The following is a 16603-nucleotide window of genomic DNA, read 5'->3' as shown; positions in this document are numbered from 1 at the left end:
TCATGTGGTCACTCAAGGCCACTAATGTATGCCACACTGGCAACTATCTTGCTGTGCCTGACCTACACCACTGGCTACATTAACCATTTCACAGCCAGTTGTTACATGGGTATGTAAGGTGTTCAATAGGGAGCATTGCCTAACATGAATGTGTTGTGTGTTGAAGCATGTCACACCGCCCCATGATAGGCCTCTACCCCTCAGGTATAGTATGTGTGCTGTGTTGATGACATTTGGGATACTGGAGTATGACCTTACAGCAGGTGTCTACATACGCCATGTGTATCATATTAACACTTACTGCATATGACAAAGTGGTGTATGTTGTGTGCATGTGTATTGACTCTGCCTATACAATGTCCAGTGCAGTGTACCACAATTGGTTGTGATGCTCTGTGTATTGCATGTGTTTGAGGCAGCTACTCATGTTACTGGGATGTGCATAGTCCCACAGAGAACATGCAGAGCATGCATTATGTGTAGGTGTTTTACATGTGTATATGGCCTACAACTCTCCTATGACATGCACATGTTATATGTTATATTAAATGTAGAACACTCACCAGCATGGGTCTGCTGTCCTGCTATCACACCAGAGGGACCTACAAGAATATGAGACAATTTGTCAGTGTCAACAACTATGGCATTGCTGCTGTGTGTTTGCAATTTTACAGTAGTACAAGAGGTGACAGTCACAGGCATACAGATTATGTTCCAAATTATTAGTATTGCATGCCACCAGGCTCCACATCTTCTGAATACACAGTACACATCTGATAAATGCATGTTCTAACAATTGAGCTAACAGTAGTCTACAGATATGCCATGTTACCTGCATGCTCTGAGTCGACGTGCTGGGTGACTCTGGCCTCCATGATGACACATGTCTGTTGTACTGGTTGGCCAGGAGCCACCACACTGAGGAGCAGCTCTTCCACTCTGGTGAGGGGTGGATGTGATGCTGCACCACCACCTGTGGCAAGCTGCTGCCTGTGGACATCAGAGGCATGCTGCCGGACATGTCCGATTAAATCACTGCAGTGATGGTGTACCTGCTCATAAGTCCGGTTATGCATGCCTACATCATTCACCCTATGGACAACATCCTGCCACAGTGCAGTGCGCATGCTGGTCCTGGCTGGTTCTGGAGAACAGCAGGTTGTGATGTTGTATCAGGGCATCTAGGATGACTTCCTCCTCCTCAGGGGAATACGCAGGTTTTCTATTGTGAGACATGGCCCTGGAAGACAATAAAACAGTAATTGTGAGCAAGTCATGTGGCACACTTAACATTATAAAGTACAGACATCAATGAAATGCCATATATAGCAACTTATTCGCTGTCAGTAGATACACACTTTTAATACCACATATCACTGCTCAGCCCACAACTGCCTGACAGTGCCTGGCACATACTATATACCAAACCATGTTCTGCACAGCAACAAAGTGAAACCAGTATGTAAGACTATACAACAGTACATGGCACACTGTATGTGACACAATGCACCACCTAACCACAGGAGGTGTATATGAAGCTAATGCATACAGACATTTGTCATCCATTGAAATGAATGTAAAGTACAGTTACAGTACTACCAGTACACCACACTACTTGTTGATAGCAAACCCCTCAGTAACATATGTGCACATTCATCACTATAGGTGGCATACTACTGTACTACACTATACATGTTGCTAGATATGCACTTATATCCTGTGACACACATACCACCGAGGCCATGTTACAGGCATACCCACACACACATCAGACATACCTAAAGACACAAAGGTATGGCAACCCAGATGAGTTATAACTGTGTACCATACAGTATTGTGTGTCAGCACCTACAAAACCTCATGCCTGAGGTATGTAATGTGTGAGGACTACAGGTAACAAACAAAACAGTGTTTCCAAGCAATGTGGATATACACCATGCTGTGCTGTTTAGGCCTACATCTTCAGGTAGTACTACAGTTCATACTGGATTTGTATTCACTAGTGTTAATCAATAAGCATACATGTACTGCTTTAGCCTACAATGGCACACTCCAGTCAACACCATGGGACTATGTCACACTGTATGCCATACTGATTTTCATGCCTAGCAATAGCATACATATCTTTTGCTGGGATCAGAGCTACACTACATACCATGATATAAACAGTTTCCCACTAGGCTATCACACATATACACAACTCTGACACATTCACCTACACATTCACCATCACACTCAATCAACCTCACATAGCAAGTAATGCAACAAGTACATGTGTGTGTGTATCAGGTCCTAGGTAGCTAATAGGCTATTATTCGTAGGGTCTATGGAAGCCTAGCTATATGGTACCCTGCCCTTCAACACCCATGTAATTTTGGTTCATGTGCCCCTGTCATGCAGAGCCACAGAGGTGATTCCCGGGTTGTGTTTCCTATCTCACATCCAATCATCATGATTATTCATGACGACTGCTAATGAGGACCTTTATTTGCTATTGATATGTAGTTAGTTCCAGAGTATGGTATGTGTCTGAGATGATAATGTACCACTCCAGCATGTTCTGCTTTTTGATGTTACAAGGTTTAGATCAGTACAGTGTGTCACTTGTATGGATTTTAATCTGTTTATATGGAGCATGTCCAACAGCTGTGGGTTTGGCATAGCTTTGTATGTTAGGCAGATGTTGTCTCTGGGTAGGAGGTATGTGACACAGTGTAGCTGTGGTTTTGTAAGACAGTCTGCATAGGACATCTGTTTGAGTCTGGTAATACTCTTTCTGAGGTATGTGTCTGGCATCTACAGTTGCTGTAGATGTCTTCTGAGGTAGATACCAACAGGGCCATTGTACTCCATGATGGGTGTTATGACTGATGAGTAGAGTGGAACACTGACCTCTTTTTTCATGGATGACACACCTTTTCTGATGACATGTGGACCGTACACAGTTTACATGACTAGTGTGGCACTGTGATTTTCAAAAGGGACACTACTGCCCACCTGTGTCCCGTAGTCTCTTATCACACTTTTGGTGTTGAGTAGACTACCACCTATGTGGTAGTTCATGGGTACAGGGTTTTTAACAAAAGGGATGGCAATACGTTTACAACATTGAGCTTGAGCGTACATATGAACATCCATTGGTGTACATATAGATATACATATAGGCACATATACAGTCCACCATTCATGGTGGGAATATCAATTATGCAAAGGATGAGAGGGATACAGTTATGTAATGATATTGCACAGTCTTGTGCAGAATGCATGGAAGGTATTCTCATCCCATGTATCTTTAGCAGGACCCCCTGTCTGGAAGACTATAAACCTAACAAATCATACCCACAGCATTTAAACACCACATGTCATATGCCAGCACTGTATGCTGTCTTGTTTGCCACACACTACAGCCTACATATAAATATGCACATAACAACCTGCACCAACATATAAATGTCCACCCTTCACAAACAGTTGCATTGTCCCTTGCTCTATGCACATGTTAAGATGCTAATATATCAGACACATAAATTTCTTTCCATATGTGTGTGCCATACACACACAAGGTCCACACTGTTGTAAGTCCGTACACCTCACGGATGACCTGTTGGGCCTTGCTACAACATGGACAGTTATCACATGTGTGCATACAGTAATAGTACAGGGAGTATGGTTCATGGTCTCAAGCTAAATGCAAAAAAATGCGTAGTAATCCCCTTTGGAAAAAACAGAGTACCCGCAAACTACAACATAGCAACATAGGAGGTAATCCCCTGAAATCTGAAGAAGAAATAAGGGATCTAGGGACCCAAGTAGATAGTCAGCTTTCCTTTGATAACCATGTTGCCAAAGTGGTTAGAAAATCCTTCTATGTGACCCATCTGATCATGAAAGGGTTTGCATCAAGATCTAAGGATGTAATGGTGCCCCTCTACTCTTCCCTCATCAGACCCATTATACAGTACAATGCACCAATTGGACTGTACCTGGCTAGACATCTCCAGCAGCTGGAGAGACCACAAAGGTACCTAACCAAGAGGATTACTGGCCTCAAACAGTTGCCCTATGCAGCATGATTGAAAAAGCTAAGACTGTTCTCTGTTGCATACCACTTTCTCAGAGGCAATCTCTGTCTAACGTACAGAGCTAAGTCCAACCCAGAATTGTTGAACATGCCCCATCTTAGCAAAACCAAATCTACTCAAGCTACACGCTCTATGGATATAAACCTCAACACAACAATGAATAGAACATGCTGGAGGGATATATTCCCTTCGCAGAGAATTCCCTTACTATAGAACAGGGTCCCGATCTACATAAGACAGAGCCCCTCACTATCGCCCTTCAAGAGGAACCGTGATGAGTGGATGGGTAACAGAAAGTTCACACCGGGGATCACACCAAACAGCACTACTAGATAGGGGCCAAGGGTACTAGCTGCTAGTACAAGGGTCTAGGGAACTACTAAAGGGGCGGTGAATACCGCACAATGTGGCTGGGCTAATATATGCCTTCGGGCAGATAGCCCAGTACCAACCTATGAACCTATGAGTATATATAGCTGCAAATGCTACATTACTATACTAGCCTGGTACAGCAGTTGCCAATGCTAAGTTACACATTATGTGACTATCATGCATGTTTTACTCTGTCACATCCATGTTTATATAGGTGTTTGCACTACTCCCCCAAACTGCCATTATACGCAGTACTGTACAGAACATAGATAACATGATCACATGTTTGACATATAATGCTCAGCTACATATGTCACAGTTATGTCCCACTGCACACAGCTACACACTAATTTGTCCATGGCAGTAGTTATGCATGGCATCAGTGCATACATACCTACTGCTGCCACATATGCATGTTTCAGAGTATGTACAGTACTATTCATAAACATCTACTACTTGCCGGTAACTACATATCTGTTACATACCTGTTTGTCACTTTCAGGTCTGTCTGTGTAAGCTTTGACAACTTTTTTTTTTGTATTTCTTAAGTAAGGTTTTTTTACTTAAGTTTTATTTTTGGTTATTAATTAAGTATTTTTTTCTTAATTAATATTTTTAGTTAGTAATTAAGTATATATATTTTTTACTTAATTAAATATTTCTTTATTAAGTAATATTTTTTGTCACTACTCTCCAGGAGTTCTCTGACACGTGCTATGTAATGATTGCATGTGAGGATAACAAGTACAGTCTGCTTTTATAGGTATCTGCGCATGTGCATGTGATGCCCTCTGCACCAATTGGTGCCCAGCATTTGGTAAATACATGCAGCCTGCTGTGTGTTAATTGCAGTAGTCACTGTCATAGCAACCCAATGCTATAAATTGCTAAGGTATATAGGCATAGCCCTTTCAGCTTTCCAGAGTGGGGCCCATGCTTGTTTGCTGTGGACACTGTTGTGTAAGTCAGAAGGTTGGTATACTTCTTATATCTGAAGCTAGAGGTGTAGACAGTGATGTACATGTTGTACTCAGACCTGACTGTTGCCACTTGCAGTACAGAGCTATCAGTGTAGAGTTTAACTCACCCCTACAAATGCTTACACAACATTTATGTGACTATGTAGTTTCTTTTCTACTCATATAATTAACTGCCATGCAAACGTAGATATTGAGAAGTATTCTTTTGGCACATGAACTGTTTGTGAACTGTTATAATGTGAATATTAATGCACTCACTTCTGCAGGGTTTGTGTTTTTATTGTTGACATTAGCACAGGGTTTTCAGGACAACTGGACAATTCCAGTACTGAGTATGCCTACCTAAATCCTTGGTAGACCCTAAACACACAAGTATATTTAAATTGTGGGGGGGGGGGATGCTGACATACACAGAACATTATATATTATTGTGTGAATATTATCTTACTGGACTTAAAGGATTGGTGTGTCCATGTTAGTTTAGCAAGGCAGGTGGTCTGTCTGCATAGTTCCCAACTGTGAACCTATCCAGATGGTAGCCAGATGTTACACTGTTATTCTTTGTCTGTGCAACTCACAGGTGTTTTCAGCACTGGTACAATGGCATTGTTACAGTCAGTTGCTACCAGTACATGGCTACATCCTTTGGTATTCCTGTGTTGTACTCCTACATAAGGGTATGCTTGTGGAAATCCTACCAAAGCTATTTGCAGAGTGTGTAACAGCAGAATAGCTGATATGCCTGTGTATTTGTGCCTCTGCCAGGCCTATGAAACACTCAGATACATCTTTGTATGGAGTCAGGGATAGGTAGTTAAAAGTGAGGTACACCTTACACATAATAGAGACAGTAAGAGTAGACTTGAGTGAAGCAGTGCATATGGATTAGTACTCCTTTTATGAAGTACAAGTGGTGTCTACTGTTATTAATGTCAGTATTCATTGTGTAATACCCCACCTTTCTGACTGACATCAGTACTTTTCAGAGGGATTCAGAGGGACACAGCTAAAATATGTTTCACAATCAGGGACATCCCTGAAAAGTAGTCACAGTTAGGAAGTATGGCCTCTGCCCTAATCATATATGCCAGTGTTTGTCCTGCTATGATACTGTGGGGGGGGGGGGGTTGTAAAGTGCCTCTATAACATTATTTGCTGCTAGAATGGCTGCTTCTCATATCACACTCATGTAATGCAATTCCACAACGATTGCTGGTAAAGATCCACAGAACAAGCTTTGTGTTATGGCCTTCCTATTTTTCCTTTACATTCACTCATTATAATGCATGATATATTTACTTCAGCACCAAGTTATTGTATATCTGCTGTGGCTTAGTGGTACTTCATGCAGACTAGTGTGTCCAAGGTCTGGGGTTCGAGACTGACAGATGTGTTTTATTTTGCTGCTGAGCAGAACAAGGGCCCTGACATACAGAGTGACTAAGGCACTTTTAAGCAGTTGTAAGTGGGTTTGCGCGATGCTTAGCAATGCTTAGCTAAGCGAACACATGCGCACACTTGCTCAAACCCGCTAACTACAGCTTAGAAGTGCTTACTCCCGCTAACCCCTGCGATAATTTCTTTGAAAGAAAAGAAAATGGGGAGATAGGAAAATGGTGAAAAAGGGGGCACAAAGAGGGAAAGACAGTAGGAAAACAAGCTTGGGATGTGCAGGACAGGTGTAGGGAAGGTCCATAGCTTCCCATTTCTTTACCAGCAACAGCTGTGCATATGCAATAAATTTGGAGTGAAATTTGAAACCTTTCACCCCTGAGAGAGGGGTGAGGACAGCAAAGTATGTTGTACTGCCAATTATAATTATCAGTTTACATGTCCAGTGGGCATGTTTGCAAAATGGGCAGCTATGTATGGGGTGTAATTTTTTTGTGGGTACAGATTGCCCCTTTTTTTTTTAGGTGAGAGTGGAAAGTGAGGTAGAGGAAGTAGGTATATTTGGGTAGGTAGGTTGGGGAGGTAAACAGGCAAGACAAACAAGACACATACAGGGGCGGTGTATGACACATGGGGTGGGTGAACACAATTGACGGGGAGGGATGTTTGGAAATCGCAAGCCCATGAGCCCACAGATGGTAACAGTGGAACTGAGATCCCCACCCATGGGCAGTCACCACTGCACCTTCACAGCCCCGAGGGTGGCTGTGCTGGGGGCTGCGTAGGATGGGCAGGCTCACCCATGAGACGTGCCACTCTCACCTTGAGCTGGCGTAGGGGATCAGTGACTGAATGCTGGATCTCCCTACTCACCACAGCCCAGACCCTTTGACGGGAGACAGGTGGCCCTTCTCCGCCCACGCTTGCAGCTGTGAAGTAAATGAAGGAATATTGAGACATACCTATCCATTATATAGAATAAATTATCATGTCTTACATACTGCATTCCATGGCTACCTACTCAGTAGTGGGGCATCTTGCATCCCATGGGCCTCCTGTATCCATTGGTTCAGTAGGTCCTGCTTCCATCTCTTCAGGTCTGCATGGTGGTGACGGACCTGCTCACCAGTCCGAGGAACACTTGTGACACTGGTGAGGTCATGAGCTAACCGGTTCCAAGTCTCTGCTTTGTACTCCATCCCTTGGAACTGGCCCTGCAGGAGTCTTGACTCATGATGGTGGACAAGGAGCCAAACCATGTATTTCGACTCCTCGATGCCCCAGCGTTGCACTCTAAAGCATGTACCCTCTCCAGCTCCAGCCATTCTAACTGCAGATGGGAGCTACAATCAGTTATGGCGAGTATTCCTGCCTATGGGGCTTAAATATGCCGCATTTCCCCGCACATTTTTGATTGGCCGTTTTTGAAAATTCTCGGCTGACTGCAGACCTGCTTAGCAATGGTTAATCTACCATTTATAAGTATATGTATGTTAACAGTGGCTGTTTATCCTAAGCTGTCATGGCTTAGTGGTTCAGTACTTTGATTATGGTGCACAGTGTCCTAGGTTCAAACCTTGTCATTGCCATTTTACTACTGTCCAGACAGTCTAGGGGGTGTGGCTGTGTTTAGACAACTTTGCTCTACATTGCTCCACGTTGCCCAATGGTGCACTGGTTGGCTAGGCACGCACCTCTGTGCAAATCGATTACACTGGGTAAAGTGCTGCTTAACTACGGGCAACTATATTGCACTAGGTAAAGCGTTGCTTAACTGCGGGCAATTATATGTCAGGTTCCTTTATAAATATACATTTTGTTCACTGATACATAGGCCATTTCAATGCTTTTTCATAAAATTTTAATCATATATGTCAGGAATTATTTCATATGCTAATTTAGAACATAAAATAGGAAGGAGAGTGGTGGGACTCGAACCATGAATGCCTCCTTTTTGTGCGAACGCCCTACCACTACACTATTGCTATTTGGCGTAATTTGCATAAACATTCCTTATTATGCTCTTCCATGTCGAGATTGCTAACTGCAGCTAAGCAATGGGCACACCTGCGCACACACGCGCAAATACGGGCAGCTATATCGGGAATTAGAAAAAAAAAATTTAATGTTTTACTTTTTATAACTGTGCTGGGGGTTTACAATGTCAGGGAGTGTGGGTTGGGTACATGGACATTTGAGCGGACTCGCTCTTGTGTGTTGACATTTTACATTTCAGACACTTAAAGGGGCGTGGACCTTTAGACTGCTCAGCAGTCGGACACGCCCCCTGCTTTCCTGCACCGTCCGTGTTAGACTTGAAGTCAGCGTGCCCTCATGAATATTCATGGAATGCTGACGTCATACCGTTCAACTGCAGTCTCCGAGTAAGACTTATTTAGTCTTACACGGAGGATTCGTGAATCCGGGGGATGGTCTCTTTTGAGCTAGACAAGTTTACCCAATCCCAGCCATTCCTTCAACTTTTCAGGTTGCTAGTCAATCCAGGGTCATCGGTGACTTAGGTGGATGCCTGGCTCCATGCCAACCGGCTACTGTTAGTGTACTTGTTATAATAAAACAAGCTAATAATATTGATGATTATGAATAATATTGATGATTATGATTGGGTTATGCATTCAAGAAATAGATAGCAAGAAATTTACCTGAAGAAAAAAGATCAGGAAGTGAATTTCTTGACATCAGTTTTCAAAACAACTAATAACAACCGATTATGGTAAGGTTTTACAGTTTATGGGAGAATGTAGCTACATCTGTATCTTACTACCACTGATATATTTTAAAGTTATAGGTAATTAATGGTGCACTTTTGGTCTGCTTGCTGTGTGCATGGCAGCACAAAATACTTTCAAGTTATTCACACCTACAACATCTGGTGTATTTCTACTTGGTGCTGTTTGGATGTAGATGTATTAATCTATTGACTTACTAATTAATGATACACAAGACGTGAAATGGTAGTTTGTGAGGAACAAAACGATAAGACTGTGAACCAATGAAGCACATTATGGATATTTTTTTATTTAAATTAATATTTTCATAATTGAGATACCTGTTATTGAAGGGCATATTATAAAATATCATGATTTGAAACACAAAAATACACAACCACTGTAAATGTATAATGCACTGCAGTGTAGATATTCCAGGTTGTGTGTTTAGCTTAATAAAATATGCAGTATTTTCATATTTTCATTAATATTACCAAATTCAAGTGACTTACCATCTGTTGTATGACATCGGTTGAAAATTTAGATGATGCTGAAAAAAATTTCACTAATACGTGGACTTCAAATTGTACAGTATGAGTGATATTGAGCATTGTTCATACCCTTAATTATATATATGGGTATCATTTTTCATATTTCTGGAAATATGTTAAAAAGCAAACACGCTGAAAGAAATTATTTGCTATTATATAAAAGCTGAAGTCTGGATGAAAAAGTTCTGCTGATTCTCGATTGTATGGTTTTCAAGTTATGAAAAGTTGTTTAAAATTCTAGAGAAAAATATAACTCTGGATCTTTTGCACTGTATTACAGTATTGATATTAACATGACTATATTGACTTTTATCATTGTAAAGAACATTTTTACTGAAAACATTGCTCTTAAATAGCATGTACTGATTCTTCAAAAAAAATGCCCAAGAATCTCAGGATGTAAGTAGGTTTAACGCTGTTAGTTCCCTTCTGTTACTGTAACACTATGACACTTGGACTGTCATCTGTGTGGTAGCACAAGGTGTGTTCAGCTTTTAAAACTGTCTGTTGCTTTTCAGTGCTGTTCCTATGTGATGACCATCTCTGGAGCAGTGAAATGTTTGCTTTCTTTTCTATCAGCTAGGTTCATGTATAAGAACCTGATCATAACAGGCTTGTTATACCCATGTTGTTATGGATGAACCTTTGCATGACAAGGTTATTTGTTTCTCATTTTCATAGTGATCTGTGTATTATACCAGTGCTGCAAGGCTACTCTGAAAAATAAGTGAATTCCCTACTGAGAAGATAGTGTATGACCTCTAGTAGTATTCATCTGTAGGGTGTCTGGCCTCTGAATAGTTGTAATACCACATATTGCTGAGTAACAAGAGGTTGGTAACTATCTGGTACATAGCTGGTTCCTTCCCTTGCCTTCTTTTTTAACTTTGTTTTTATCTAGAGGTTTCCAGGACAAGAAGGGCATGGCAGTATAAACATAAACAGGAACCCTACAGGAGATTTTAACACTGTCCAGTTTATCTTTTAGTTTTAACTTTAGTTATTAGGTCTCAGTTTAGTGGGTCTGATGCTACTTTAATTGAAACTTTTCAAACATACTGCCTACCTAAAGAATTCTGCTTGTTGGTCACCTTTCTGGTGAAATCAGTGAATCCCAATAGGACCTATCAGCATTACTGACCCTATTGGCACCCATTTACCAATTTACCAATGGCTACTGCTCAAAAATACCCTGTCATTACACTAGATCAGAATCTGACCTTTACTCCTTATACTAATGCAGTGGTGAACAAAGCACCCACACAACTTAGCGTTTCTTACAAACTATCTGAACTCCTTACTCTATTCGGCTGGAAGGGCCATAGTAATTAATGTATTATTACCAAGACCAGCGTACGAACTCGTTGTTATTTCCTTCCCCTCTGCACATAACTGTCGACTAATTCAAACAACCAACCAACTGAAAACAGAATATCGTGATTCATACATCTGACCAATTAAAGAGAACACCATTGTTTTACTAAACAGGAAAGACAATGGCTAGCAGTGCAGGCAGGAACATCTCCTGTTAAACACACTAACCTACAAGATACTCAATGACAGATATCATACAGCACTAAAAATTCTAATATTTTAAAGAAGGCAACTATATATAGATCTCCCTTTCAACTCTTCAACACAGGAAGAGTCTTCACTAAATTAGCATGAACACAATGGAATGAAATACCTCAGGACATCAGGCATACAGAAAACATAATACTTTTCAAACATAAACTTCAGTCTTGCCTGGTAACATTAATAAATGCCACTGCTTCAGGGATGCAGGCTGGCAGACTTCCAGGGCTTTAACTATTATACAACTACTGACCTTGAAGCAAGCTTTTACTGGTGTCTTTACTATAAACTCACTCACAAAGCATTTTTGCTCAAAGGATGGCCAGAAGATGAAAAAGTTGAAGACAACCCTGCTATACATTGAAAAACATCTACAGTGTCTCTAGATCATTACTCCATATCAACAGCAAAAAACTAAAGCTTGGGAGCAAAACAGATTATTAATTTTGTAAATCTGTGGAATTCATATGTAATGTCTATGCTTCTGATACAGTGTTGCAACTGCAAAAAAACAAAACAAACAAAAAAAAACTTTAATATATAGAATTACATACTGGTTGTATTACTCACTTTGCAAAAAAAATGCTATTTTGTGTCAATACTGTGTTCAGATTGCTTGTTTGGCAGCATCTGTTATTTTTATTAGTATAGATGTGAGCTAAAACGTTCAACATTTATTTTCATTGTATTATCTAAATGGCTTGAGTAGTGGCAGAAAAGAGTCTTCAGACCAGGTTACTTACCTAGTTAACAAACAAGAAAACAAATAAAGAAAACAATAAATAAATAAATAGTACAATAATAGTAATAAAGACAGGAAAACAAACATGCCTCTGTCAAAAGAAAAAAATAAAAGTGCAACATTGTTGCCTGCATGCTAAAATGCATAGCTAGAAGCCTCCAGTCTTGTAAAACTTGACATGAGAAGTGTTGTTTGTGAGCAACTTCAGTGATGAGGAAGGCAGCACATGTCTGGAAAAAGCACAGTATGATAAATTCTTTGATAGAACAGATAAACTGCTTACATGCTATGTGTCAAACAATTTCTGCCCATAGGGCACAAGTTCACCTTTTACAGCTTTTCTGGGTTGACAGGTGGTTTTCACTTTTCTTCACTCCTCTGCAAGTTGTACCTGTACCACCCACTCTTAAAACTCTGATGAAAGACAAGCGATGAAAGAACCAAAAAGCATCATTATGCCAGTTTAGCAACCAAATTATGGTTTACAGTTGTCAGCAAGAAGAACCAGCTGTCTGTTTCATCAGTGTAAGTCAGAATAAAACCAATATCCTGTTTCCTCATACAAAGGGATAGGCAGTAATACATCTGCAGTTACAGCAGGAAGCAGTGTATAAATGCTCCTTTGCATACCGTCAACTGTCCAGATTTTTGCCTCATATTTTTGGTCTGGTTGTCATAAAATTTGTGGTTTTACTGGTAAATCACTGAGAACTGAAGTTAATAAATAATGAAATACATTTGAGTTTCATACTTGTTTCACTGTTCATAAACTTCAGAAAATGCATCACAGCACAAATCCAAGTATTCTAGCAACTTTCCAAGTTTGTAAGAGCAATATTTGAAATCTGTCCCTAGTTTTGGGCCTTTGCCCCCCCCCATTATTTTAGGCTTTGTCCACATTTCTTGTGCTAATAGGTTGAGAGGTATGCTGCTTCCGTATTACTGAAAGCTATGCATACCAACCTTTACTCATCAGTGTGGCTCTCATAGTCAATTCTAATTAAGATTCAGGGCTGGGATTATGAGGAGCAGACTAATTAGGCCACTGTTATCCCTCACAAGATACATTTTCATGCAGTGGAAATGTTACAGTGTAGCTATTGACCATCCAACGGTAACGAATTTAGGGATTTTTGAAAAGTGACAGATTAAAGGTGTACAAAAACTGTTTATCAAAAACACTGCATAGTCCATGACTGCAGGATAGATTTCAAACACGTAGTTATAAAGACCCAACACTAATTACATTGACTAGTAGGTACATGACAGTGAACAGCTCTTACTTCATGTTTACATAATGGTTAGACAAGGTCCTTAGGTAAGTCTCTGCTGCTAAATAAATCATTAGTAAGTAGGCAGCCATGCCACTGATCAGACATTAATTTTACTCTCCTAAGTATATCATGATTTTCAGATTTACATCTAACAGGAGAAGCATGGTGCATACATTATAACTATTGTCCTTGTCAGGCATTTCTTATATTGGAGTTATGCATGCCTCACCCTTTGAAGTTCAGGGGTGAAACCAAAGGTGTCTGGGAACAGCCAGAACTGCCTTCCAACACCATGCTGATGAATGGAAAGTGAGAAAAACATGATCAGTGGCAGTGATCCAATGGCTATTTTCTCTATCTCAGCAAAGCTCTGATGGTTCTACTTAGTAGAGCTACAACCCTTTTAATATAGCAAAATGTTTATATGTTTTTTCACTTGTAAATGGCAATTATGAATCAAAATATATGTAAGTTTATTGGTCATGAAAGTGTGACTGTTATGACCTATGTCTGCACAGACACAGGAATTCCTTGTGATTGTATCTATCTATCTATCTATCTATATATATATCTATCTATATATATATATATATATATATAGTGTTGTGCTAGTTAATTATAAAAGTAATAAGTGACTATTACTAGTTACTTTTCTTCTTCTTCTTCTTCTTTTGGCTTTTTCCCGGTTAGGGGTCGCCACAAATAATATATTACTATTACTCATTACTTTTCTGCACATGAATACAAGTGCATTAAAGTTGCATATATAGTGTTACAATAATAAGGAATAGCATTTTACAGTTTACAAAATCCCACAGACTAGTCTTTAGTCAGAGTCACAATTTAATACTTAAACCAAAGTACGCACAACCAGCAACACAAGACCCATAACTAGTTACAACCCATCAAATTTTCAACAATGTACATTAGGCTAATCTGCTAAAACAAATGCTTACAGAAAATGTCATACAAGTCTAACAAGACTGTTAACACAACAACGTCAACCAAAATATCACTTTTTATAACTATTTACAATGACTAAACAATCACTACACATTTCTGATGGCTCGAAGGAGCAACTTTTTCAAAGTGTTCATCAGTGAGTCTGTTTCTTCTTGCAGTCAGCACTGGTCCACCAAAACTGAACAGGCAATCAACAGATGCACTAGATGGCAAAGCTGTATTAGTGTTCAGAAATATCTTCTTGACTATAGGATAACTGTTGAGAGAAGATATTTTTCTGGAAAGGTCACCCAGATACATATTCATCTGAGAAGATATGCTGACGTTGGCTGGTGTCGACTCTTTGAAGCTGAAGAAGGCATCTTTGGCAGTTAATGCAGAAGCTTCAGATGACCCATGTGCAGGTTCATCCAGTTTTTGCATGGCATCAAGGAGCAAAACCTTGCCCCTGAGTTTCTGCTCTTCACTGTCCATCCATCGCAAATGGAATGATGGCTGCACTATGCTAGCCAGAATGAGCTCTTCATACTCCAGAAGATGATTGAACCAAGCCTCAATGCCTTTAAGAAGAGCATCAACTAGCGGCACAACAAGCTTCACAGTCTGCCTGGCTTCGGACAACTTGTTTTTCAGGCATGTAATGGTGGGGATCAGGATTCCCATGAAGCTTTTCAGCTATGACTGCAGGATGTCCAGATCCATTGTCAAGGGCAGCATTGCTTGCACAAAGTCAACAACAAAGGTAATTTCTGCAGGCCTGAAGATGGCAATTCCAATCTGTTCACATATCTCATTCAGCAAGCCTTCACCCCAAATTGCAATGAGGTGAATTCTCTCCATCGCGTATAAAAATGGAATTCCATTGTGTCGCATTTGGAATAATCAATGCCAGATCACACTTATTTTGAACCACCTCAGCAGATTGGGTGCTGCGACTAGCCTTGTTCCAAGCAGCATAGCATTTGGCAATGGTGCTTCACATGATCTTTTTATACTGTGCATCATTACAAGCAGATTCAGCATCATGCACAGCGTCGGCAGCTAGACTCAGCAAGGCTGTCACACTGTTGTATATTTCTTCATCATCATCATCCTCATCTTGGGACAGAATGCTTGTAGTCTCAGATCTCTCAAATTCCAAGAAGACAGTGAAAGCCTTTACAAAATTGCTGTCATTGTCAGTAATTGTTGCACACACCTTTTGATCTATCTTGTACTTGATTGGAATGTTCTCAAGGGTTAATGCCATGATATCATATGTATGCCTCAACTGTAATCTGCAGTATGACAAAGCAGCTGACTTTCTTTGAAGTGTGTCACAGTCAATCCAGTGGATGGTGACACCAAAGAAACTACGATTCTGATGTGTCCAGCTGTAGTACAAACAGTTGAAATGCTTGTTAAGGTTTCCATCAGATTCCCTTTCATATCATTGAACTGTTTCTCCACTCGTTCAACAAGAGTTTTCCTGCTCATGACTACGATGACTGTTCAACAACGCTGAAACACTGCAAGTCATTCACCATGAAGTCAATGATCAAACTATCCAGCTTGGACTGTGTGACATGACCAGAACCAATGACTGCTGCAATAGATGGCTGTGTCAATGATTTGTTGTTCATCTTGTCAGCACCTGAATCAATTGCTTTCCTCTTTAGACTATTTAGCTTACCAATTGCAATAGGTGTGATGTCTGAAGATGCTTTTTTAAATTTGACGTACTATTTACTGCAGTTCTGTAGGGCTTTTTTGTCACGAGACATAGCTTACATTTCACATCAATGTTTTTTCCATCATTCATAATTAGGTCAAAAACTTCCATGTACACGGATCGTTCAAATGAACTTTAACTTTCTATTTCTGAGTGAAAGCACTAAGCCGAAAAATAAATGGATGCACCTGAAATATATATATTGCAAATAGAAACTTCATTTAGTCGTTCT

This window comes from Protopterus annectens, chromosome 2.part0 (genome assembly GCF_019279795.1).
Source record: "Protopterus annectens isolate FY-2018-M chromosome 2.part0, PAN1.0, whole genome shotgun sequence".
NCBI classification, from domain to species: Eukaryota; Metazoa; Chordata; order Ceratodontiformes; family Protopteridae; genus Protopterus; species Protopterus annectens.
The sequence above is the reverse complement of the archived record's forward strand: the minus strand, read 5'-3'. Positions refer to the sequence as shown.